This window comes from Taudactylus pleione, unplaced genomic scaffold (assembly GCF_031769625.1).
Source record: "Taudactylus pleione unplaced genomic scaffold, aTauple2 ptg000205l, whole genome shotgun sequence".
NCBI classification, from domain to species: domain Eukaryota; kingdom Metazoa; phylum Chordata; class Amphibia; order Anura; family Myobatrachidae; genus Taudactylus; species Taudactylus pleione.
Window position 1 is genome coordinate 3713611 of NW_028284607.1, and position 23292 is coordinate 3736902.

A 23292-nucleotide genomic window follows, 5' to 3' on the forward strand; every position below is an offset into this window, starting at 1 on the left:
TGCGTGCAGCTCCGATGGCTCTCGATGTTAACGATTAATCATACACTTCATGGAGATGACGTGTGTTAAGAATGAAAAGTGGGCGTCTTTACAATGGCGTGTGCTCACTCTGCCGTTTCTCCCTAAGACATAGAGGGCGTCCTTAAGCCAGACAGTGCGATCGCGGAATTTGCATACCCGGCCCCTGACTGCTGTGAGAGAGCGCAGCTTAGCGTCTGGGTCTGAATCAGGCCCTTTGTTTCCAAGCACTGAAACTCAAAATTCTTTTCTTTTTTTTTTTTTTTTAATTTCACCTTGTTTTGTGTTACAGAAGCATCTTATGGAAATAAAATGAGAGAATCAGTCAAGGATTTGAACACTTTTGCAACGGTATGTGCTGCCAATATATTACATAACCTTTTTCCTTATGTTTAATCATTTATATCAGTCCCCCAACACCAGTGGAGCTTGTATTCTAAATTTTACATCTATACACTTACATGAACCTACCTGGAGTCCTGTCTCATCCTTTCCCCTATCGGTTGCTTATCTATTACATCACATATATGAATATGAATATGAATATTTAATTATGTATAGGTATGGTGCAGGGCCAGCTCTAGGGGTGTTCGACCTGAGCAGTCACACAGGGGCGCCACCCATAGAGGGCGCACCCCTCCCCAACATCCCGATTTCAGCGGGACATTACTGTCCCGCTGTTCCACCCATGTGCCGATGTGGCCCGCGGGTAGTTAAATCGGGAGGTTGGGGACCCCCCACTACCGCAGCTGTGCGGCAGTGCCGGACCCCGGAGACTCTGAATGGATGCTGTGCGCATGCGCGCGGCATCCATTCAGTGACGGGAGAGGGCTGGGGAAGCCCAGCTAGTGATGTTCCCCTCAGCCTGACGTTATTTGGAGGCGGGCACGCCTCCTAATAACGTCACACAGGAGGCGTGGCCTATTTTAATCAGGCCCCGCCCAGCGAAGATAGGGTGCATTTGAGGGGGCAGGCACAGGGTGCTCTGACCACTGGAGCCGGCCCTGATATGCTGGTCACCATGTACTTTGGTTACGATGTCTACTACGATGTAACACTGCATAATTTTGTGCAGTATTATAACAAAAAATGGGGGGGGGTGTTGCTGGAGAATTCATGCAATTAAAAAAAATGGGGAGAACATACAAACTCCATTGAACGTTCTCCAGAGAGGTATGATACCATTTAATGCATTGCTGTGTGTCACTGAATTGAACAAGGAAGGGAAAGCAGTTAGTATTTGTATACCAGGAAGTAAGGTGACAGCTCTTTTACACTTTTTTTTTTCTGTCCAAAGGTAAAGATTTGAAAAATGTGCTGATTTAGTTTTGGCACGTGTATGATAACTTGTTAATTTCCTAATAAGGGTGTATAAAGGGGAATTGCCACCATGCATAGAAAAGTATTTTATCTTCAGTCAGTTTACTCCGCTTTTGAAATAGTGAGTGGAGCTGTATAATAGTCTGCAATTCCTGGATCTTGGTGCAATGCAACAATCAATGGAAACCTTCTGCATCCAACATCTCACAAGTAGAGAAATTACTGTTTGTTGCCATATGACTAAGAAATGAAACCTCTGGAGTGAGAATAAGGTCAGTCAGTGGCTATTTTCTGCTTGGTAAAGATCCACAATGTTAGCGTTTCCTTCCTACACTGTTTGTGGGATTCTTATATTATCATTGTATGTGATAGGTGGAAATATTAAGGCTAAGGGATACATTTACTAAGATTCGAGTTTGATCGAGTTTGTTTTTTCTTTAAACTCGACGAAACTCGGATGATTTGAGGCTTCTGAAAACTCAGATTTACTAAGAAGTGTATTTAGCTGAGATCGAGTCGGCCGATGCTGAAGCAGATTGAGATTTATCACCCGAGTTGCAAGTTTAGAATGAGATTTCTCACCCGAGATTGCAGTGTCTTCTCTCAGCCAAATTCTCCTGAACAAGCAGCCTGCACATATCAGTGAGATATGAGAAGTCTGCTTGTGTGCTATATCTGTCAAAAAAAGGTTAAATGTAAAAAAAAAAAAATTATGTAGGGTCCCCCCAAAAAAGCATAACCAGCCCCGGGCTGCTCAGCTAGTCCTAGTTCCTAAAAATACGAGGAAAAACTAGTAGGGTTACCCCGTATTTTAGGAACCAGCACTGGGCTGTTGAGCCTGTCCTGGTTTTAAAAATAAGGCTGAAAAATTGTGTAGGGGTCTTTCTATTTTTAAAACCAGCACAGGACTCAAATCTGTCCGGGGTGTAATGCCACAGCCAGGGGACCTTTTCACCGGGTCTCCCCGGCCAAAACCTCATCACTCCAAGCCAGTGATCCCCCCTCTCCCGAGCACACCAGGCTTAGGCTGAAGCCAGGGCTCTTCCCCGCACCCCTGGGCTGTGGGTACAGGGGTAATAGTAGAGAAAATAGATAGAAACTATTGTTTTTTTACAGTGGAACTACAGGTGCCAGCGTGCCTTCCCTTTGGCACTTGTGGAACTACAAATGCCAGCAGGCGGCTGGCACCCATACCCCACTGTAAAAAAAAAAAGTGAAAAAAACCACAAAACACACACACCGTAGTAAGTGCAATTTTGTTACATACACCTACCTACCACACTCACACATACTTACCTACAGCCAGCTGTTCTGTCCCCTTGTCCAAGTATAATTCCAATGGCTTACCTGTAAAGAAAAACAAAACAATACTAACCTAAGTCCTGGCACAGGTCGGTCCTCTTCTCTATGTAGCATTCAATACAAATATAGGTATATATGTTATCACATACACCTATACTACGCACAATTTCAGAAGACGAGACTCTTCTGAAATTCACACAGCCCGCCAGCCAGTCAGAGGCCATTCTACATGTAGCGGCTGCTGATTGGCTGGGACCCACGTGTCTGTCACTCTACAGCACGTGGATCCCGCACAATCAGCGGCTGGTACATGTAGAATGGCCTCTGATTGGCTGGCTGGGCATGTTAATTCCAGAAGAGTTGAGTCTTCTGGCATTCGGCGTAGTATAGGTGTATGTGATAACACATACACCTATACATGTCCGAGGTGGAACGGGTGTCGGTTTGTTATTTTGCCAAGACCTGTGGATGCTATGGAGACCAGCGCAAGGGCGGAGGTGAGTATAGGAATTTTTTTACAGATACACCCATTGGATTACTACTTGGCGAAGTGGACAGAAAATCTGGCAGCAGGTAAGTATGTGTGAGTGTGGTAGGTAGGTGTATGTAATAAAATTGTACTTACTACGGTGTGTGAGTGTTTTGTGTATTTTTCTTTATTTATTTTACAGCGGGGGTACGGGTGCCGGCCGCCTGCTAGCACCTGTAGTTCCACGGTAAATAACAATAGTTTCTATTTCTTTTCACTACTATTTCCCCTGTACCCACAGCCCAGGGGTGTGAGGTAGAGCCCCGTGCTTCAGCCCCCTTTATTGGGGGGGTCCTCACCTCCCCTGAGATCCCCGGCTTGGGGTGATAATTCTTTGGCTTGGGAAACCCGGTGAAAGGGTCCCCCTGACTGTGGCATTACACCCTGGCCGGATTTGAGTCCGGTGCTGGTTTTAAAAATATGGGGAACCCTACTCGTTTCTTCCCTTATTTTTAGGAACCAGGGCTGGTTATGCTTTTTGGGGGGGACCCTACATCATTTTTTTTTATATTAACCCTTTAGATAAGGTTTACATGCAGAAACATACACAAATCACACTGATCTGTGTATGTTTCAGCCAAACTCGCAGCTCAGGAGGTGGTCTATTTGAAACATCAGTTTCGCTGTGAGTTTGCTACAATTACACCCGTGATTGTAATCTCGAATCTTCCCGATTTGTATATTTTTCATGAAAAGTACTTCTGAGTTTGGCCGATGGTGAGTTTATTCGAGGTCCAATCTCACCCAAGTTTTTCAGTGACAAGAGAAATCTCACCTAGTTTGCCTTTAGTAAATTTGAGAGTGGAAAAAAATGCATAAACTCACCTGAGATTGAATTCTCGTCCAAACTCGAATCTTAGTAAATTTACCCCTAAGAGTTTAAAATATTTTAGTGGCCCATTAAAATGGAATGTACCTTTACAGACTTTGGGTCTGATTCTGTTATGATCGTAATTGCAAAGCTGCACGCAGGCTATAGATATATGATGTATGCACACAGGCAGCTTTGCAATTGCGACCCTTGCAGATATGGTAATACAGCAGAAGGCATCACGCCTCCTATGCATTACTCATTTGAGCTGCGTTGTCCAACACAGTATCGGATAATCTGCGCACCATTGGCCAGCTGCGGTGACCCATGGGGTCACACAGCCAGCCGCCGCAGTTTAGCGGAAGAGACCAGGAAATCTCCGTCAGCCGACGGAGATCATGGCTTCTTCCCTCCCCCGCAATGGCGATGACACGTCACCGTTTCGGGAAACGGAGGGCATCGCTGCCCCTCCCCACCCACAAACGGCAGCAGACTGTCAATCACTGACAATCTGCGAGCGAGTTAGCAGGACCCATTGTGCACACTCCCAGAATGGGGCCTGTGTAGATTCCCAAACATCAGGAATCTGCGTTCAGCAGTGCAGTAGCGTAAAGTGCTGAATCAGGCCCCGTGTTTTTCACTTAAGTGTCAATGCTTCTGTTTTTCTAGAGTTCATTGTAAAGCAAGAAATATACTTGTATTTATACAGTTTGTTCAAAATAATTGAGATGGCTCTGTTTGGAGTATGAATGCAGAGAAGAATGATATATATGAGTATGCCTTTCCTAGCAGTTTATCAAGATATCTTAAAAGAGGGTCAGGTGTGCATAGTGAATGGAATGGCAGGCAACCTTATCTGTTTCCTCTGCCTAAAGATGATTTATAGCTTTGTGACTTTTTATTATGGGGAATTTATCAAATGCTGCTTCCAGCACCTTTGAAATCGATGATCAGAGAGTTGGCTATTATTTTGTTTCTGTATGATTTCTACACTTTTTTTTTTTGCAGGACTTCTACTCTTCACAAAAGATGGGGATTGGAGTTTATTTTAAAGAGCAAACAATATAAATATAAACATGATTACATATGCCAATTGATCAAACCACAAAATAACTCCTACTACATGATCAAACAAAGAAACACCGTAGGTCCTCCATCCCACCACATCATCAGATCCCAAAAAAAACACAGTACGTAGTTCTCCATTATTGGCCGAGTGCTTTGGTCTGAGGTGGAGGGGTTTCCAATAAGTCAAAGAGACAGCACTCTCAAGCTGCGTACACACTTTAAGATGTCAATGAATGATATCGTTCATCGTTAAATCGTTCATGTCATTAATTTTTATGCAGCCAACGACCAATGAATGACCAACGATTCGCATTCCCACATGGACGATAACTGTATCGTTGGTCGGCCATGCATGCAGGTCAACCTGGACGATATTGTTCATTTTCCATAGGAGTTTGCGTTCGTTGGTCATTCATCGTTGATGATATCTTTTATGTGTGGATGAACGATATCGTTCATCCAGCACACCAGGAAATTCAAGGGAAATCGTTCAGTGATATTGTTTGCTGAACAGATCGTCCCGTGTGTACGCACCATTACCCATACAACCTGTGTACTGACGGAAGTCAATAGCCCTATAGTTAAAGTTGTAGCAGTGAAGGACTTGCTTTAGTGATCCGCAGCCGCCATTTCCACAAATGTCAGCCTCACACCATTAAAATCAATGATATTTCCAGTTGATTGCCCTCCATTTACCTACCACAGTCAGTTGGTTTAGTATAATTACCTTTTTTCCATAAACAAAGTGTAGATGTTTGGAAAGGGAATAAGTGGGTGTAAGAGATGCGTGTGTGTAAAGCGCACATTAGTTTTTAAGTTTTACACCATTTCATACTGTATATGTGTAAATGAATCCTGAAGCTGTAGTATAGTTTCTTTTTTGTTCCAAGCCCTTAATTATGTGTTGTTAATTATAGTTGATCTAATCTTTTGTCTGGAGTCATAAAAAAAAAATCATATGTACTTACAGGTACTTTTACAGGAATAAGCATGTTTCTGCCAAGGAGAAACAGTGACTTTGAATTATGAAATAACTTCAGAATGGCTACAGTTGAAAGTAAACTCTTAACTAAATAACAACAACCTATTGAAATTAAGTAGATGCGGTTACCAGTCCGAGAAGTTTAGGTGGAGGTACTTAAAACCATCATGTCACAACTCTCGGGTAGAAAATGGATGCAACCCATATTTGGGGATTGGCGTGACCTATTTCTGAGGCGCGGAGTCTAATGTGCCGGCTGTGTTCACCAGGGACCCTCGCAAGAAGGTATGGACTTGGATGTATCCGACACACATGTCGGGGCCCTCAGAATAGGTCCCCCTATGCTGGTGCTGGTGAACTCTGGATAGAGCGGAGAAGACTTCAGCGTAGTCGACAGGCCAGGTCAGAATCAAAAGGACAAGATGGTACCAGGGAGTCACACACAGAGCCAAGGTCAGGAACGAGTAACTAAGTATACACAGGAACACTGGAGTAAGGTAATGGAGCTTATACTCTGGCACAGGAGTGCTCCCATTGACTTCCTTTTATAGGCAGGGCTTGAATGAAGTGCCTCCTGTGACATCACTGAAGAAGTGTACTGGCCCTTTAATTTAGTTACAGGTCATCGCGCTAGCCCATAGGGGACTCACTGCCCGCTGTCCCACTGCAGACCAATGCCACCGGACCCAGTAACTGTGTGTCGGTGTTGGTCGCATTGTGACATTACCCCCCACTACTAGGCTTGGGCACCGAAAACCCCACAAATGGCTTGCCAGGAAACTTCTGATGGAATTTCCAAAGAAGTTGGGGTACATGAATATCTGCGGCATTGTCCCAATAGCGTTCTTCTGGACCATATATTTCAAGTCCACCAGGAATCGGACTCTGCCTTGAGATACTCTAGATTTTGCTTTACCTCGCACTTCTCCTGATGATCTACTGGAATAGCTGAAGGAGGATCACAGGGCTTCGAAAACCTATTCAGAACCAGTGGTTTCAATAGGGAGATGTGAAAGACATTTGGAACCTTAAGCGTGTCAGGAAGCTTTAGACGATATGCCACCGGATTTTAATCTGGAATGGCCCAGTGAATCTAGGGGCAAACTTCATTGTAGGCACCCTCAAACGTAGATTTTTGGTTGACAACCAAACTCTGTCACCAGCACAAAGTAAAGGAAACGTACTCCTTTTTCTGTTCGCAACCATCCAGATATTGATGAACCACTTAACTGTATCACATACGACTGGAAATTATAATGACCCAAGGACTGGCAATGCCAGTAGTACAGGGTGTAACCCATACTGTATAAAAAATGGCGAATGGCCCGCTGTCTAATGAAACAAATTGTTTTGAGCAAATTCAGCCCAAGGAAGTAAGGACACCCAATCATCCTGATTGGCCGACACATACATTCAAATTAATTTTTGATTCACCCACTCTGTCTGACCATTACTCTGAGGATGATAAGCCAATGAAAAACTTAGTTTAACTCCAAATCATTTACATAGTGCCCTCTAAAATTTGGAGGTAAATTGCACCCCACAATCTGACCCATGCACCAGAAAATCTCCCTTATTAAAGCCTCTGCTATCTTTGGAGCTGAAGGTAGCCCTTATAATGAAACAAAGCGCGCAGCTTTGGAAAGCCTGTCCACTACTACCCAGATGGTATTAAACCCTTGACAAGGAGGAAGATCTGTCACAAAGTCCATAGAAATGTGGGTCCAAGGACACTCAGGCACTGGAAGTGGAAGCAGGGGCCTTGATGGAGAGTGCAGCGGGACCTTATGTTGAGCACAAGTGTGGCAAGCTGCCACAAAGTCCTTAACATTCTGACGAGCTGTCAGCCACCAATAATTCCTCAAGATTAGCTCCAAAGTCTTCCTTATGCCTGCATGACCAGTGAAGCGTGATGAATGAGCCCACTGAAGTAACTTTTACCGGAACTCAGGTGCTATGAATGTCTTCCCTGGCGGAATCTTGACCCTGTTGGTAACAGCCACAAAGCAAGCAGTGTTCAGAATCGGCTTGTCTTCCCTTACTTCTACTTCAGCGGAACTGAATGCTCGGGAGAGAGCATCGGCCGTGATGTTCTTATTACCCAGATAGTAGGTAATCACCACATTGAACTGATCAAAAAATAATGACCACCTCGATTGCCGGTAATTTAAGCAGTGAGCCGTTTTAAGATACGTCAGATTCTTATGATCGATATAGACTGTCACCGTAAATTTAGCTCCCTCTAACAATTAACGCCATTCCTGAAGAGCCAACTTGATGGCTAGAAGTTCTTTATCCCCGACAGCATAATTCTTCTTTGGCGCAGAGAACTTTTGGGAGAACAACCCACAGGAATACCACGCCTTCTTCATCCTTCTGTGACAGCACAGCCCCAACACCAACCGTGGAGGCATTCACCTCCTTGGAAAAAGGTTGGTCACAATTTGGTTGCCTCAGATAGGGTGCTGAAAGGAAACACTGCTTTAAAAGAAAGAAAGCTTCTTCTGCCTCAGGAGGCCACACACTGTCTTGACCCTTTCTGGTAAGAGCAGTAATGGGAGCTGCAATGAACGAGTAGTTCCTGAAGAACTGGCGGTAAAAGTTGCAAAAACCCAGGAAGCGTTGTATTGCTTTCAACCCAACTGGAAGAGGCCAGTTGACAATTGCAGTAAGCTTTTCTGGGTCCATCCGAAGGCAAGAACCCGAAATTATGTACTTCCTCTAGCTCAAAGGAGCATTTCTCAAGCTTGCAAAAAAGCTGGTTGGCCCAGAGTCATGACAGTACTTCACATACGTGTTGGTGATGACCCGTTACATCTTCAGAGAATATTAGGATGTCATCCAGGAATACAACGGGACAGAAGATATGATTCATTTATTTTTGGAAAACAGCTGGGGCGTTGCTTAATCCAAAAGGCATGACTAAGTATTCATAGCGGCCATCACGAGTGTTAAAGGCCATCTTCCACTCGTCCCCAGATTGGATTCTGATGAGATTATAGGCACCACGAAGATCTAAGAGAAAAGAGAGGTATCTGCACTGGTAATTATATATACATATAACAACTTTATACTAGAACAAATGTATATAAAATTTATTCAATTGTGAACTGCAGTTCAATAAAACATACACACATGTAACAAGTAATTGTTAAAAATTGTTGCCATGAATGATATAAACAACCAGATAATTGGGGTGGTTAATTCAGAAAAATTGTATCCAATTGTTCCCAATGGCTATTTAATATCCAGTGAAGCAAAATAGGCAATTGACAATATTGTTTGTGCAAAAAGGGCTGCCCAATATTAGGTATATGGATCTATAGCTGATCAGTGTTACAGATCACTCTCACATCCCAATATGTAAAGTCCGTGGACTACAACTCCTTACCCCACAGAGGCTCACAGGAGAAAAATGTAGCAGCAGTGATGTTCAGCTGAGTCGCGCCGTTCAGGCGACTCCTGTCCGCACTTAGGGTGGATAGCGGAGATCCGTTAGTGAGAGGTGCAACGTGGTGCACAAAGGGTGTTGGTGTGAAGCTGGATGGTGCTAATGGAGCGGCTCCTGTACACACCGTAGGCGGATGGGCATCAGCCCGCACAGAGAGGACACCGCAGCACAGGAGCTCCAAGAGGAGACGGAGATCAGCAGCAATAAGTAGGCACGTGTCCGTCCTGACAAGCGCAGGAGCCCGGCGGCTGAATGAGATAGCGTCAAATAGCGCTGGGTGCTGTATTGGCGGCTGCCGGGAGCTGTGCACACGGGGATCCAGATAGCTTGCACGGGGAGCCCAAATAGCAAACACTTGAGCAAAGTGTATAGCAGGAGTGTATGATATGGTCGGCAGTTCACTGGTTCCTTGACGCGTTTCTCCCCTATACAGGGGTTTTCTCAGGGGTTTTCTGTAAGGAGGGCCTTTTAAACTCAATCTAATTATGCAATTAGTGATCATTGTATCCATCTATGTGGCTGACTTAATACAGCCCTCTACTGCTGATAGACACATTCCACTCCCCACAAAACGGTATATATCATTTTATAACATAGACACAATTATTTGTTGTATAGACACAAAAGGAGACAATAAAAGAGACAATAAAAAGGAGACAATATAAATGGTAACCAGTAGATAATATAATATATAAATAAATGTATAACAAAATACTAACAAATCTACAAATATTGGTATAAATAAAAAAGTAGAGGCATCCTAGATAAAGAGAATGTGCATAAAATATCTCTCTCTCAGGGTCCCTCACTTAAGCCATCAATTGGCTATAAATTAACAAAAACAGAATTCATTAATAAATGTCACCTGAAGACCTATATATATATACCAGACTAAATACATGACTGCAAGTGTACACGTATATAAATATAACAACTATTCTATACAAAAAGTGTAGAAAAGGTAGGGAAAAGGCATATGATGTATCCCTCCCTAACCAGGAGTACTAGCTACAGACAAACAATATCAATAATAATAAAACATAATATAAACCCAAATAAACACCACTGTTAATCGAAATCCATGTCTATTGTTTCATTAAGACCATCTGGGCTCATGGTCCGTAATGTGAGGATCCAAAAGGACTCTCGCATACATAGTCTGTGGAACCAGTCCCCCCTCTTGATGTGGGTGCTATGTGTTCAATACCCACAATCGTGAGTGATCCTGGATCTTTGGCATGAACTGTACTGAAGTGTCTAGACACACTATGTTTCTCAAAGCCGTTAATGATGTTCCTCCTGTGTTCACAGAATCTGATCTTAAGGGATCTGGTGGTACGGCCTACATAATACAGTCGACACGAACACTCCAACAAATAAATGATATAGGTACCACGAAGATCTAGTATAGAAAAAATCCTCGCCACTTTTATCCGGTCGAAGAGCTTAGAGATCAAGGGTAGAGGAAACCGGTCCTTGATGGTAATGGCATTCAGGCCCTGGTAATCAATGCATGGTCTCAAACCCCCGAAAAATAGACCAGCTCCAGCGGATGATTTGGACTCCCTGATGAACCCATGTTCCAGATTCTCTTTAATGTATTCTGACACTACTTGGGACTCAGGAAGCGAAAGATGGAAGACTCTTCCAGGAGGAGGCATTTTGCCAGGTAACAAGTCCATAGCGCAGTCCCACTACCTGTGAGTGGGAAGCGTTTCAGCAGACTTTTTACTGAATACATCCCTGAAAGACCTGTATGCAGCTGGAAGAGGATCTTCTTGATAAATGACCACTCAAGATGACACGATGTGGAGGTTTTGACGGCTGACAAACATGACCCATGGCATTGAGAACCCCATGACAGGATTTGAGGTCCTTTCCAGTCTAAAATGGGATCATACTTGCGCAGCCAAGGAAAACCCAGGATTGCCAGACAGCTGACGGGAGTATATAGAACGCTATCAATTCCCGATGGAGAGCGCCGACTTGCATGGTAATCTCTGTTGTCTGAGAGTAGATGGTAGTTGTGGGAAGTTTACTCCCATCCACACCATTGACACAAAGAGGTGTTTGTAGCGACACACTCGAAATTCCTAATGCAAAAATGAAGTTGACATTGGCACCCGAATCTAAAAAGGCCGTGACGACTTTGGAGGAATTTCCCATAACTAGAATTACGTCAATGGAAAACTGAGAAGCAATAGATCACATAGGCCATGTTTGTCCATTCGGAAAGGAAAACTTGCCGCCTGGACCTCAAACTGAATTGAGCACTGGTTCAGGAATCCTCGACAGCCTTTAGGATCCCCATCATATTTTGAGGGATCCGGAATCCATAATGACGCCAAAGCACCTGCAGTCTGAACAGTCACCATGGGAGGTGGAGCTGGTTGTACCGGCAGGATCTGAGTAACACTCATTGGATCAGCATTTGCAAACACTGCATAATCTGTGCCTGGTCTTGTTCTTGTTTTTCGATTCTGGTGAGGAGGTTCTCAAGCAAGTCTTGTGATGAAAGATTACCAGCCGCATCCATGTTTTATTTGGCCAGAGTATTCTGTCACAACTCTCGGATAGATAATGGAGCAACCCGTATTTGGGGATTGGTGTGACCTATTGTACCAGCTGTGTTCACCAGGGACCCTCGCAGGATATGGACTTGGCTGCGTCCGACACACAGGTCGCGGCCCACAGAATAGGTTCCCCTATACAGGTGCTGGTGAACTCTGGATAAAGCTGAGAAAACTTCAGCGTAGTCGACAGGCCGGGTCAGAAACAAAAGGATAAGACGGTACCAGGGAGCAGACGTATGGAGGTCATGGAGGATGGCCAAGGTCCGAACCAGATATCAAATGCAGTACCAAGGATTAGACGAAATCGGAGTCATGAACAAAGCCAAGATCAGGAATGGGTAACTAAGTAAACACAGTAACGCTAGAGTAAGATAATGGAGCCTATACTCTGGCACAGGAGTGCTCCCAGGGACTTCCTTTTATAGGCAGGGCTTGAATGAGGTGCCTCCTGTGACATCACTGAAGAAGTGTTTTGGCCCTTTAAATTACATACAGGCTGGCGCGCATGCCCGTAGGGGGCCGCGGCTGCCCGCACCATGCTGCCAGAGGGAAGGAGCAACGTCCAGCAGCAGGCACCGGGGACTCCTCGCCCGCTGCTCCACTGCAGACCAACGCCGCTGGACTCTGTAAGTGTGTGCCATGTCCGACGCATTGTAACACATCAGCTCTCAACTCATGGATGAAATTAGATAGAACTGACCAACTATAAAAGCAGAACAGACTAAGTAATTGCATTTCAACGCCACAGTCATAGGTCTTGTGAGATAGCATGGTTGGTTTTGTCTTAAAATTATTTCAGTTTTAACTGTAGTGTCTATGGACCTAATCACACTGCAAAATGATGGTAATGTCACAGCATGTGGGCTGTCTACTGAGATGCCCAATGGCCGCGGCTCTAATCTGCCATTGTGCGCAAATAGTGGTACCATCAAGCTGACATCGGCCGCATCATCGGACATTCAAGCAACCCTGTGGTTGTGCAGAATGTGTGGCGGTACATGGCTGCCGGTCCCTGTCACCGGCCAGCGGACCCTGACACCGGCATTCTGCCGACAAAAGTCACCACCCAGGAACGCCTAGCGGAATATATTGGATCTCCAAGCAATTCCAATCTGTGTCCAATGATGGTAATCATCGGGACACATGCACAGAATTAAAACATAAGGAGCTTGCTTCTACCTCGGGCTCACTGTCCAGACTCATGGTAAATGCAACTTTAGTATTAGTACTAGAAACACTGTAGACAGGGCCTGATTCAGAGGCGCTCGCAAAAAACGAGCGCTCGCTCTAAATCAGGGCAGCCGCTGTTTTTTCTTTTACCCGGCCTCCTGGCCGCTCGCTAGGCTGCGGGTGACCACCCACAGCTTTTGCGAGCGGCCAGGTGATGGTCGCGATGAGACCCTTGCGGTAGGGTCTCGTACCAGCAAGCCCCTGTGAGCTTCCTGCTCTAATAGAGCAGGAAGCTCACTACTGACATCACGAGTGATGTCAGTAGGGCCGCCCACAAACGGCAGGCGTTTGTCCAGCCACCCCCCCGCCTCCGTTTGTCCAGCCACCCCGCCCACCCCCCCACCTACAAAACGGGGCGAGCTGTCGATCAACATCGACAGCCACCCCGTTTGTAGCGAGCCCCGGAGCGAGTGAATTTCTCACTCACTACGGCGCTTGCGAGCGGGTCTGAATCAGGCCCACTGTCTTATGTATATGATACTTTATTAAGTACTATATCATGTACAAATTAGATATTGTCATTTTAGCATTGACTACTAACGCTGACTGTTTAATGGCCTAAACCTGGTGTATACGCTTCTGTTTTCTTGTGATGTAAAACTGGTGCACATGCGGAAGACGCAGTTCCACTGGCACTGGTTGACCATGTACCGTAGGGTTGTTTTAATGTCCGATGGTGTGGGTGATGTGCATTGATGGTGAGACTATTTGCGCACAGCAGTGGATTACAGCCGCAGCCTCGGTAGACAGCCCATCGGCTGCAGCTTTAGCGTGAATTTGCTACTCGTCCACTTCTGAATCAGGCCCAGTGTTACTAATAAATACTAAAGTCACATTTACCATGTAAAATACAATTATAGATGCAAATATAATTAGTACTTATATTTTGCATTTAAACAAAAAGTAAGGTGGTCGCTCACATCAACTTAATGACATTGCACAGGTGCTTGTAAAGGGTGGGGTTTACACTGAGCTACAGAAAAAAGGGAGTTTCCCTCCAGCATGCGAATCAACAAAAATACTTGAATCCTACATGATAATAGAAATTCAGAGGTATTGGTTTACATACATTTGCAAATATATGAATAAGTGCTGGGCCAACGTCAATTCTCCTCTATCCCAGCGTCCCTAACATTATGGGGTTCATGTCCGAGACGCAGGGAACCCCAAAAGAATCCAGCCAAGGACCATCCCCAGGGCATCACACGAAAAATGGAAAAAAGGTGAAAGTGAAGTATAAAGTATACTGTATATTATAATATTAAATATTTCTCTAAGGGGATGAAAAATACGGTACCTGATGTCCGCCACTTTCACTATCCAAGGCTGTCAAAATAAAAAACAATCGAAAGTAGTCAGGCAGCTTGAAACACTCAGAAAATGAAGACGACACTGGGAGTGAAGTTATGAAAACTGTCTCAACTACTACCTGATCTCGCCCCTTTGCTGAGCTGCAGGTGAGGAATGGAGATAAGATCACCCTCCTGAGTGTGTGACATATCAGCTGGAGTTGTGCTTAACTCTGCTGAAACTATTGGCCTGCTTAAGTGACAGTCAATATGACCACAGTGGTCGTGCAGACCTGGTGTATGAGGTTTTTATAGTCCAGTGAACAGTCTCCAGCTCAATGACCAACAGCCGCAACGTGAGTCCCTGGTCTCCCACCTACAGCTGAAGAATCTATATTGGCATTGTGAGCAGGGAGAAAAGTCCCTAGCAGAAACCACATTTGCTAAATTTAATGGAGGTCTGTAAGGGAGGATATAGGAAGGAAACCTAGTAAATTACCATTTCCGCCCTCTCTTAATGTTCAAGAAGCTGTACCATTTGGCCAGTCCTGGAACCAGATCCGTTACATTCCTACAGGGAAAAACCAGGTTAATACCTGACACCTTTCCCTAATCAGAATGGTAGGATCCTAACAATTGTGGTTCCTCGCTTCCAGATTAGGTGTAATGTTATCCCCAGCATAAGTGCCTCAGACAACCTTCTTTTGTCTAGGTGTGTTGTCTGTCTCTAGTGCCCATGCCCATTAGACTGATACTTTTCCAGGCTAAACTGGGAATCACTAAGGCAACCATAATACTCAATAGTTATGGAAGGTCTTTTAGATTGCAGGCTTATCTCATGATGGGACACCTATATGGGCAAAACACAGCTACTCTCACTCCTAACTCTGTTCCACCCAGTGTAGTGTACCACCCACACGTCACACTGGGGGAACCATTGTCTGCATCAATGGGGACAGGGGTGACCTCTGTTTCTGCATTGATGGATGCAACTGTGCTTCACTCCATGGAGGAGGGCTGAATCCATCAAAATTCCATTGCCTCCTCTATGATGTCAATTTCTACCACCTGATAAATTTCTGTGATGGCTCTGGCAACAGAGCTTGTAGTCTATTCATACGTGGGCACAACCAGTGTGAATTTGGTAAAATGGTCCACAATCATCAGAAAATACTGGTGCTCTAGTGATGACAGACTTTCAGACAGTGTTCTGCACTGACACCGTTGTTCCAGGGGTTTCACAATGCCACAGTGTTGGCATTGTCCGCATGATTGTTTGACTACTTTTGCAGTCCAGGACTCTGAAGCCAATGGTCTGTTTTGGTTGCACCCAGTTCTACACCCTAAGTGTGGGCACCCATGGGCTGCTCACTGGCTAATCCTCAATAACCACATCTTGCCATACAGTGTGACATTCACTTCCCAGATAGGCCTGTGGATATGACTCTCCTTCTCACACTTCAATCCTATTAGAAATTTACAAGAGCCTTTTGTCTGTTTGAGTAAGCTGACTTTGTTTTCTGATGGAAGGCCAATGTCCCTCTAATTTCTACTGGCAGATTGACTTGCTGCTGGGATCCTTCTCATGTTCTTGCACCCACTCCAGGATAGTCTTCCTAACCAAGATAGAGCAGATAGCCATGGCGGTCACCTGACACATGGGCAGTTTTTCCAACCTGGTGTTGGAAAAACTGCCCATGTACCCCTACCTGAACAGCCAGGGTCCATAGATATTTAGGGCCATCTGTAGCCACATGATGTGCCAGTCTCCAGTTGGACAATTCGGGCAAACTGTGCCTGAATTGTCACAGCTAGCACCATAGCTGCATTGGTACTTGTTATGATTCCTGGTGGGAATCGACGGTATAGTTGTGGCCAAGGGTTAAAGATTTGGTTGCAGCCGTTGGGCTGTTGATGCTGCCTTGGGGCTGGTTTGTTTTGACTAGTTGTGCCAAGGGCAAGAGGTGTGATGCAGGCTGTGGGAGCAGCCTTGAGGGCCGGTTGTTGCCTTTATAGTCGTGGCCAAGGGACTGGTGATGTGAAGCAGCCTTTGGGCTGTTGGAGCAGCCTTGAGGGCTGGTTGTGGCCTTTATAGTCATGGCCAAGGGACCGGTGATGTGAAGCAGCCTTTGGGCTGTTGGAGCAGCCTTGAGGGCTGGTTGTGGCCTTTATAGTCGTGGCCAAGGGACTGGCGACGTGAAGCAGCCTTTGGGCTGTTGGAGCAGCCTTGAGGGTTGATAGAGACCTGGGGCCCCAGGACCATTGCAGCCTTTGGGCTGATGAGACTCAGGTGAGGTATGCAACAAGAACGTGGGGCTGCTAGAAGTGCCGCCAGGATGACACTGGCGACGGTGTGCTTAATAGAGCACCTGGAATCCAGAGTTGCTACCAGTGCCGTCGGGATGACACTGGTGAAGGTGTGCTAAGTTGTGCACCTGGAACGCTAAACTGCGACTGGTGCCGCTGTGTTGATACAAGCCACCGGATGGTGACAGATGCTTCTGGGGTAGGAAGCACTCCGTGCTGCCCAGTTGGTACAAGCAGCACGTGTGGACGAGATGCAGGTGTAGCCGCCTGGATGGAATGAATTGCACACAGACAGGCAATAATTAATGCAGTGCCTTAGGCAGGAGCTGCAAACACTAAGATCTTCTTAACCGTAGATCCTGACAGTACTATTCCATCATGGACGATTGCTAGGGTGCAAACTACGAGTAATACACAGTTCTCTATAGGAGCCATGGCTTTAACATAGCTTCCACCTATTCCAGTTTCCACTGGGTGCATACTTTCAGATGTATGAAGACTTCCTGGCACACTAAAACCTCCAATATCTTCAGTGGTTGGATCGGCTAAATCCCGATGGGCTGGTGTTGTTGATTAGGAGACCCATTCAACTTAGTCGAGTTAATTATGCATGCCACCTCATTCTGCTCCTTCCCAGTGGTTTGTCTTGTGACCACAATGGAGTCTACTTTAACTGTTCCAGTGGCACTGCCTCCTGGAATTTGCAAAGTTTCCCATAGTGTCGCACCTGAAGCAACGGATCCCTTCCGCACTTTGCTTGCAAATCCTTTCCCTGTTCTACTGTTTCCAGGTAGATGCCATTTTGTGTTTCATCTCTGGAGTTCTCTAGAGGGTTTGGCTCTACCCTGCAGTGCTTCGTTGATGTCCTGGCCCACTCTTGTGCTAGGATGTAAGTGACTCTATAATTTTCATCATAAGTCAGCAACAGATCTGTGCTGATTTCCTTCAACATCATCTGCTGTAGTGTCTGGTTATGTACTTCATCCTCTAAACTCACACACCCAGACAGGGCAGTATGTCTTTGCCATAGTTTGACCATAAGCTCCTGCATTGCGTTTGCAATTATCAGGATGTCTTATCTCCATGCAGAAAACCTTTTCCTCAGAGTCAAATTGCACCCCTTGCGACTATAGTTATATTTTGGAAGGGAGAGGACACCTCTCAAAGATATTTTTCCTAGCTCGGATCCAAACAGTATGTTCTGTCACACTGACTCCTAAGATATGTCAGTGCAAAGTTCTCTTGCTAGTATGCGTGGTAGCGAACAGTATTGCGGACTCGGTCCTGCCACTTGGTTAATGGTATATCTTTCCAAAGGACCTTGAGTACTTTGGCCATTATCATGTCATTAGTATCGAGTCAAGGGACTGATGGTGCCAATATCCATGGCAGATGTCCCTGGGGTGTGGCGTAATATGGGCATTCGTGTTGGTGGAGTCCATTTTATCTGATGTCCTGGTTCTTCAGTCCTGCCGATGTCCAGATACTATTGATTATGCCAAATATTCGAGTGGAGGGAGAGGGTAAGAAATGGAGAAACTGTGTTAATACTTGACACCATTTTCTAAACAGAACAGTTGAAATCTAACAACCATGAGACCTTGTTACTGGGTTGGGTGGACTGTCCACCCCAGCACAAGTGCCTCTGTCATCAGATGTCTGTCTCTAGTGCCCATGCCCATCAGACACTTTTCAGGTTTAAATAGGCAATCACTACGGGAATGATAATACTTACCAAGAGCCAGCTAAGGTCTTCTAAAGTTGCAGGGTCATCTAATGATGTCACATCTCTATGGGCAAAACACAACTGCCCTCATACAGGTTCTGCTCAGTAACTCCACTCCACCTGGCGTAGTGTACAACCCGCTCTAGTCTTATGTCACAGATACAAACCAATCTCTATGCTGCATGTCCCACCCCTGGACTAGGTGTGATGCACTACCCTACCTGGGCTACCTAGACCCCCTATGCTACAACTAAGCATCTACCACTACACAATACAATCACAATGCAGTACAGCAGACATTAGGGAAGATACACACACAACCCTTACCTTTTTTCCACTTGGTTGGCTTTTAGCTTGGCCATCAGTGGATTAACCATTGATGGTGTCATTGGTGATTAACATTGATGGCATTAAACCATTGATAGTGCGGGGGAGCCATTGATGGTTTGCACCCATCAATGAACATCCCTGCTGTGAAGAAAGGACGGTGGGAACAGAGCTTTTTCGGTGAGACTGGGATATTAGGATAATGTTAAGAATGGAGGGTTAGTCAGGTGATATAAAGTCTTGTGACAGCCTTGATGGCTGATTAGCATTGACTAGTCATGGCCAGAGGGCTGAGGGTGTGATGCTGCCTTAGGGCTTTGGAAGCAGCCTTGGGGACTGTTATGCCTTGACTAGTTGTGGCCTGAGGGCCAAAGGTGAGATGCAGCCTGTGGACTGTGAATGCAGCCTTGAGGGCTGGTATGCCTTGACTAGTTGTGGCCTGAGGACCAATGGTGGGATGCAGTCTTTGGGCTGATGAAGCAACCTTGAGGGCTGGTTTGCCTTTACGAGTAACTCTATCACCGGCATCGGAGCAGTGCTGACAGCAGCAGGATATGGATTCTGAAGCCAATCCGGACCAGCCCCAGAATGACAGACAGGAGGTAGGCGGAGTCTCAACGAACGCTGGACCAGCATACGGCTCGCACAGCATTGGCCATGTGGCAGCTTGTGACAGATAATTTGCTCTCTCCTCTTCCTCAGGTGGCTTCTTTAAATATATCAAACATAGCAAATATTTTTTAATATACATGTAGTGTTGGCATAGCAGAAAGGGTTAGTCAAGACATGTATAATCAATTAAAATATCAAACATTTAATGAGTAACAATATAAACACAAAATACAAAATATGTATAATAAGCGAGAAAGCATGTCTGTCTGTCTGTTTGTCCTTTATGCACGGCCAGAGTTTTGGATCTAGCTCCTCCAAACTTGGCAGGGTGGTGTAGTTTGACCAGGATTAGGTTTTTGTCTAGGTTTGAACTTCGTCAGGGCCACACACTGTCACACAATCCTTAAAAATAGGGACACTTAAATTACACAGGATCTGGGGCTGGTTCAAGTGAAAATTGTCAGTCTGCCAAAAATCTGCGAAAGCTACAAAAGTATCCATTTAACCTCACAGTCTGAGAGCTGACTAATATATATGGTCACTTTATTTGCTATGCCACACAGTAATGCCCCTTACACATTATGCCCCCCCCAGCAATTCACCTCCCCGTCTCCCTCCAGCAGCCTCTTGCCATCAGCCTTTTTACAGCTGGAGCACCGGCAGACGGCAGCAGACATGGACAGACAGCGACGGTGCAATTTGAATTTGGCTCTTGTCACGAGCCATTCAGAGTTTGCAGACCAGCAGCCAAGCAGGAGCCGGCAATGCTGATTGACTGGCGGTCCGCGAGCTCTGATTGCCTCACGGCCGGTGATGATGTCTTTCCGTGTCTGCCTGGGCTGGCACCAAATCAACACCGCTGCCTCTCGAGCCCCCCTCGACGGCCCTGACTGGACCGGCCCACCTTGTGTGCATGACTGGGTGCAGGGGGAGCTGCGGGCCATAGAGGCAGCTTGGACACCATAGCAGATGCAACCCTTTGTGGCACTGTTTGCATTCATGTTAGCAAACAGTGGGGTCCTTTTCAGGATCAATGGAATGGGGTTATAGGTGAGGACAAAGTAAACAAATAACGGCTGCAGGTGTACTTCAGGGTCCAGTCTACAACCCGGGCAATGCCAGGTATCTCAAGTAGTGTATATATAAAAAATGCACAAATATATTATAATCACATATGAATATGAGTAAAATCAGACAAAGGCCCTCATTCAGAGCCATACGCTCTGAGCAGAGCGCACGCTCTGAATGAGGGCCGCCCTCCATAAAAATGGAGCATCCTCCTGGACGCTCGTATAGCTGTGGGTCACTACCCACAGCCTATACGAGCGTGCAGTTTGATGGCCGCGATGGTCGTGACCATCGCGACCATCGAAACTGCGAGACGGAGCCTGCGGTTGAGGTTTTCAACCGCAAGCGCTGGAGTGATTTTGGCTCTATCAGAGCCAAAATCACTCCCACTGACATCACTAGTGATGTCAGTGGGCCGGCTTCTGACGGGAGGCGTTCCCGTGGGAACGCCCCCGTCAGGGAGGCACGCCCACCAAAGGGGGCGTGCTGTCAATCAACATCGACAGCACGCCCCCTTTGATCAGACACAACGAGCGAAGGACTTTCCTTCGCTCGTCGCGTCTGGCGCATGCGCACGACGGAGCTCCCTCCGTCGGGCGCATGCTCAGTGCAGAACATCGACCCACTTGCGAGCGGACAGCCGCTCGCGAGTGGGTCTGAATCAGGGCCAAAGTGTTATCCTGAAAATTGCTGTTTAAAAGCAATGTGATTATGCTACGCTATTATCTCCACATGCGTGCATGATGAGTGCTGCCCAAATATAGTGCAGACAAGTTACTTACTCTAGTCCTAAAACTGCACAATATTATTGATGATCCAAATATAGCTTATATTAAGGAATCCTATTTACCAGTATAGTGTGGACATGTATTCCTTAGTAATGGTCAGTATAGGGTGTATCTCCAAGCGGCTCCACTGTTGGCAGTGCCGATAAGGAGAAGGGAATGTCCCAATGTGAGCTCACATCAAGGTCCCAGAGTGGGTGCTGCAATCAGTGCAGATGACAATAGTGATTATAAGTGATTATAATATATTTGTGCATTTTTTTTATAAATGTTTCATATTGTGTGTTTATAATGTTGGTCATTAAATGTTTGATATTTTACTTTATTATACATGGTTTGTGATAAAACAGGAATATTTGGACATACACATTCATTCAGCAACTCATTAATATATGCATGCTTATGTGACTTTATTAGGCTGTACTGCAATTTAGGACATATATAAAATCATTGAGAATTTATATATAGTTGTGTGAGTTGCAGAAGGCCACACTTGTCAAATGGCCTTCGGCCTAGGGAGCATAAGACTTCCCTTTCCTCTCTAAACATAGGCAAGTGTGTGTCTGATGCAGCAGCCATTTTGTTTTATATCTTCGCTAAAAGCATGTCAAATGATATATTAAAAAGTGTGTAGAGATTAGTGTTTTATTCCTCTGCAGGTTTGATTATCTGTGGAGATCTGCATAGGCTGAACTGCTATATATATTGTTTTAGCAATAAGAATTATAGGTTTAAAATATATAAGATTTAACATGCACAGAACAGCTGACAGTAGCAGGTCTAAGTTTTTACATAAACCAACAAGTTAACTGAGATAGCATTTAACTGCAATAAGCAGAAATGAAGGCTAAATGGGCGACCATGGCAGGTTCTTGCATGGGAACAATAAGATAACGTGGAAATATGTCAATATTATGTCTAAGGCATAGATAGCCAGTTAAGACTTAGTTCGTGCAAATATTAATTAGATTAATTGGACTAATTGGATGTATAAACCAAAATAAGGTATAAATATGAGCAGAGACAGAAGGAGGAGGAGCAGTCGGAGAACAGAGGAGAGAACGCAGAACGAGAGTCGGGGGTTGCTGTTACGTATGTATGAAGTATTGGCAGACTGCTATCCTGTTATTCTGTACCAGTTGTCACAGTATTGTCTACTGCTGTTGGTATAACCTATCATATTTTGATGTAAATCTGCATTGGCAAATATATATATACAATTCATTCCTACAGTATCGTGTGGTATGACAACCACACACAGTAAGGAAAAGGCGGCATTCCTGTATTCGGTGAAAAAGACGTATTGTATTCACAACATCATAAGCAAACAACGGACCGCCTCTTCCTTACTGTGCCGTCTTTTCCTTACTGTGTGTGGTTGTCATACCACACTATAGGAATGAATTGTATGTTTTGTTTAGGAGGGCACCCTGCTGTACACCTTTTATCCTGTGGGCCAACCTACAGACTGTATATACGTGTGTATATATATCATTAAACTGTCTTTAAGTAAAAACATTGGGCAAGATTCATCACAAATCGCAGTTGCAAAGATGCACGCAATCGGTCGATTCTTGCGTTCTGCGTATGCGCATGCATCGCAGTGTGCGTGTACGAACTAACAATTGCGATGGGAACTGCGTTTGCAGAGGCTACGCATACCCAGTGCAGAGTATTTGACAGGAAGTGCCATTTGTGGGTGGTGACGGGGGGTGGGTGGTCGGTCGAACGCAGGCGTGCCAGTGCATTTCAATGCCGTTGCAGGGGCGTGCATAAATTATCCACTGCATGGCTGTTAGCAATTTCTGAGTAAGGTCAGGGCTTGTGCAAGTGTGCATATGGGTTCGATGTTACCGATTCTTTGCTATGTTGCCCTAGTATACAGATGTGAGTA

The 23292-nt window shown here is 45.3% G+C and overlaps 1 protein-coding gene across 5 annotated transcripts in view; it reads left to right on the plus strand.

The window, feature by feature from the left end:
* SLC2A11 (solute carrier family 2 member 11) overlaps window positions 1-23292 on the plus strand; it is a 135188-nt gene that overhangs the window by 64686 nt on the left and 47210 nt on the right. For 4 of the 5 annotated variants that reach the window (XM_088477842.1, XM_088477844.1, XM_088477845.1 and 1 more), the window contains exon 2: window positions 311-369. The gene's annotated coding sequence lies outside the window, so the exon portion shown is untranslated. Of the gene's footprint in view, window positions 1-310; window positions 370-12361; window positions 12393-23292 lie in introns of those variants that run through there. The other variant, XM_088477843.1, reaches the window with a different exon arrangement.